The sequence below is a fragment of the Corvus brachyrhynchos genome, unplaced genomic scaffold, assembly GCF_000691975.1.
Source record: "Corvus brachyrhynchos isolate BGI_N302 unplaced genomic scaffold, ASM69197v1 scaffold23, whole genome shotgun sequence".
NCBI lineage: Eukaryota > Metazoa > Chordata > Aves > Passeriformes > Corvidae > Corvus > Corvus brachyrhynchos.
Genome location: NW_008238983.1, coordinates 13,286,710 through 13,291,530, shown reverse-complemented (window position 1 = coordinate 13,291,530; position 4,821 = coordinate 13,286,710).

Below are 4,821 nucleotides of genomic sequence, written 5' to 3'. Positions count from 1 at the left end.
CTCGGGGCGGACCCGTCCGGCCGAGGGTCCGGGGAGCCCCCGCGGCCGCAGAGGTTCTCGCCCGTACGCCCGTCTGCCCGAGCGCCAGGACGCAGCTGCCAAAAGCCTTTGAAAGGTTTATTCAGCCGTCTCAGCCCCAGCGCACTGCCGCGGCAGAGGAAGGAAGAGCGCTGCCAACCGCGAATTAAAAGTGCCCAAAATTGTCCGAGGTTGGTGGGAGACCGCGGTGACTACTCCCAGTGCCTCCTGCCTTTGGTGACAGGCACCGCTCTCGCAGCACTATTGCTAAGTAGCGGTCAGCCCGAGTGCAAACCGCGGGAGGGTTTGGGGTTTTTCACGGGAAGAGACGAGTAGAAGATATGCCAACAGTGGAATTTATTAATCCATTAATTAAACGACGAGACCAGCACCACGATGAGGTCCTAAGTGATCTCTTTTGTCAGAGCAAAAGCTGGGCAAGTTTTAAGAGCTGTGCTGTCTGCTCGCTGCAATTTACTGCTCTATTTCACACTGTCTGGACAGACTGAAAGAGACTGTGATTGCTTCAGCAGCTTTTTTATTTTTAGTTCTAATGTTTATGTCCTAAATTTATTTTCAACAAAGTAGGAAACAGCTCTAAAGTACATGCTAGTGGGCTACAGTAGTTCTGTTCAGTTTCGTTTCCTTAGTTTGTGATTAATAGGGAACGTTGTAGTGCCTAACACAGAAAGTAGTACAGGGAGCAATGAGTGAAGAAAAGATGCCACTGCTAGTGCTGTCATGATGAAACAGTGTGTGCCATGTTTTTTTTAACTTGCAGAGTATGATATAGCTTGGTGCTCTTTTTGTAAATAAAATGCTTAATTCCAGCTGAAAATGAGGCTGTTTGATCGTGACCTTTTAGGCTAACCTTCCAGGAAAAGTGGTAGATGTAAGGTGCCTCCCCTCTCTGTATTTAGTTGATGTAACAGCACAGCTGCTTTCTAAAATTCTGATGAAGGGGAGATTTATGGTGCCAATTTACATGTGTGCTTTGAAGAGTAATTCAGATGCAGTGCTGATTAAAAATTTGTCTCGAGTGCTAGGTTTCCAAGCATTCATTAAAAAAAATTAATTTGTAATGGGAACTCATGTCATTGGTGCATCTCAGAGATGACCAGTGGGGTCTGGGGGCATTTCTGAACAAAACTTCTGAATCTTTTGTAACCAGTTTCATCTGAGTAAACTTGTCCACAGCCAGACTCGGACATCACATATATGAACAGAAGTTACAGTAACTGCATTAACTTCAGTCATATTGCTGCGGACACAGCTCAAGGAGATGAGTCCAATCATAGGGTGCAGATGCACTGGTGATATTGTAGAACAAAGTGTGTGGGTGCTAATCTGCTCATGTGGAAGCTGATGGCCACACTGTCGTGTGCACCAAGGGGTGACTGGCTGTTTCATCTGAGCTCATTTCAGCTGTGAATTACTTCATGTTGCCTTTTTTTGCAAGTCAGACCTTCCCAGCCTGGGTGTGTCTGTGCCATTAGCAGGGGACTTCGCTGGATGGTTCATAATTCCCTGAGTTGCTATCATCCATATTAGACACCGGTGGATGTTTGGTCCCTAATCAGATTTTACTCACTCAGTGATGAAATCTGCTAGAGTCAGGAAAGTGCAGCAAGAGCACAGCTTTGTTTGTCCTTTTGGTTTCCATGTGAATCCAGACATGAGCTGCATCTATGGAGCGTGACTGGGGACCTCTGGCTGTTAAGGCAGTTGTGACAGAAAACCTTCCTTTCATGGCAGAAGATGTGCTATACACGTTTCCAGCTTACTGATTGGCTTATCTTGAAGTTATGAAAGGGAGGTTAAAATGACCATAACTTCACAATTTTAAACAAAATTTAGGCAGAGCTGCTTTGTCTCTATGTAAATCATTAACAGGAACATTATGACCTTCCCTTGTTAAACAGTGAACAAATTTAATGTGTCACTTGATGCAGGGTAGAGCAGCTCTGCTGTGTGCTTACACAGATAAATTGACTATATGTGTTCCATGGCACAGTTCCTTGAAAATTACGCATTTAAAAGTAGGATACTGCTGTGGGTTTTTTTGTTTTAAATGGCAAAGGAAAAACTGCAGTTTGTGCTGGTGTTGCAAGGGTTTTCCCATTTTTCAGTTTAAAAAATAATCGTAGACTTCAGAACCAATAATTTTATTATTACTGATTGTTAGGTATGAGTTTTTTAAAAGCTTTACCAAGTTCATAATCCTTTATTTAATGAACATTCGTTTTAGTTTACAGAAGTGAACTTAAGACAATCAGTAGCAGCAGAAACTAGGATTTACTCTCTGATTATGCAATGGATACTAAAAGGCAGAAATACACTTGTTAAGTATCAAGTATCTTTTTGTCTGTATCTGCTCTTATTTCATTAGGGAGAGCAGAGAGAAGCTTCTCTGGGTGTCCGGTTGGTTTCTTTTTTGACCACAATATGGCATAACAGACATACACTGGTCATAAGCGGCACTGCAGGCTGGGCTCAAGCCTAAAGTGAGAACTTGCAGGATCAGTTCTGTCTTCTCTGTTAGGAACCTTGCAAAGAGCAGCGCATCTTCCCTGGCCACTGAAGGCATCTCCATCTCCCACACAAGCCCGCAGTTTATGGGTCTATCTCCGTGCCTGTGTCTGAGCACAGAAAAGCTGCCTCTGGAGCTTGGCAAATGTGGGGAAAGCCTCTATGTTAAACTGGACGTATGAGTGCTTTCTTTTAGTAGGACCTTTATTTTCTGTGCTTCAGCCTCCTTCCCTATCTCACAGGGACTTACAGTACTAACAAATACAGGCATATCTTAGCACACCTGCTTTGGAGTGACTTGCCTGCTGGATTGAAGTGTCCCTTCAGATAAAGGATGTGAAACATCTGTAATGCTTACATGCAGAACCTGGGAGAGCAAACCCCCAGCTACAGAGAAAGTTGCACATCTCAGCTTGTTGAAACCCTTTCTTACTATTCTATGACTACTACACATAGTTAAGCAGGTTACTTTGTGAAACTGCATAAACAGCTTTAAGAAAGATATTATTATTGTGTTTAGGGTTTTAGTTTCTTGTCTAGAAAAGCCTGGAGAGCACTGTTGTGTACAGAACACCTATTAGTCTATGTAATACTAGTTAGATCATATTCTAGCTCACCTCCAGGTGTTGCAAGATTTAGGGTAAAAAGAAACAACAGAGTAATTAGTTTTTGATTGTAGAACTGAGAAATTTGTATGTTTTCTTGTTTTGTATTTATATGAGATTTCTATGTAATGTGCAGAGTACTGGATGGCAAAGGGCAATGACTGCAAGTAGAAATGTAGAGTAGCAGTGTGGTAAAATCACAGAGTGGTTTGGACTGAAAGGGCCCTTAAAGATAGCTCTTCTGCCGTAGGCAGGGACACCTTCCACTAGACCAGGTTGCCCATCCAGTCTGATCTTGAACACTGGCAGGGATGGGGTATGCCCAGCTTCTCTGGGCAACTTGTTCCACTGTCTCATCACCCTCATGGTAAAAAGTTTCTTCCTAATACCTCATCTAAACCTACCCTCGTTAAGCTTAAAGCCATTCCCCGTGTTCTATCCCTGCATGGTAGCAACTTTCAAGATTGCTGCCTTGACCAGTTGCAAGACTGACACTTTTGCTTTTGGGTTTGGCCTTCACATTGTGTCCCTATTTGTATCTGCACCACTCCTGCACAGTTCCATCGACACTTCTTATGTGTCTACCTGAGACAGGGAGCTTCCCTGTGATGCATTTTTCTGGCACCACAGTCAACATTAACCCTACCTTCCTCCCAGTCTGGGTCCAAAGTATTTCTTTCTGTGTCAGTGGAGGTACATCACATTAAATAAAACCCTGGTAGTAATGACAGAAGAATTGCACTTGCTATTGCATAGAATGAAACAGGGCAATTTTTTCTGTGTTTTGCACCTCCATATGAATGTAACTGTTGAGCTAATATACTGTAACATTTGTATTTTCAGTCATGACTAGTATCTCAGGATTGCTGAAGATAAGGATACTAATTGTAAGAGTAAGCCAAATGGCGAGATAAATGCAATGCAATCCAGCCCTGACAGCTGTTCTTTATGAAGTCCAGGTTCTGATTTCTCGTATCTTACTTTTCCTTTTCTTTTCACCTTTTCCTTTCTTTCAGAAATCTGCCAGAGTAGAGAATGAAGGTGTTATAAAATCTCTTTCATTTCTGGACTGTGTAGAATATTCAGGATTTGTTTTGACTTTCCCCATCTCCCAGCTGTCTCTCATTGTATTCTTCCTATGGAATCTTTTATATTTTTTCATCTTGCTATTTTATGCCACTCCTGCCACCATTACATGAAATTGAACCTTCTCTTTTTTACTGTCACCTGTCTCAGTTGTTGTTCATGTTCTTTCCCTTGTAATTTCAGGTTCATTTTTCTTCAGGTTTTGCTCCTGTAAATTTACATCTTGGTCAAATTGCTAGTCTTCATGGAATCACTTCACTGCTCTACAGGAGGTAGCACTACATTTTGATAGGACAGATTTTACTTCCCAGGCCATCTGGGCTGGCTACACCAGTAACAGTCAATTTCAGGAGACTGCACTAGAGAAGGGGGTGTTAATTACAGTTTCAAGTGTTCTCATGGGTACACTTTTAGATGATGTTGACCCTTAAAGAAAAACAACTTCCTAAATATTTATATTGAAGTCAGTTCAGTAAATACATGGCTGCTTTGTGTGTAGTTAATCTTGCTGGAGAAGTGGTATATTTCTTTTTGGCAAGTAATTCAGATCCCAATGCATGCTTATGGCCAGAATGAAAGGAAT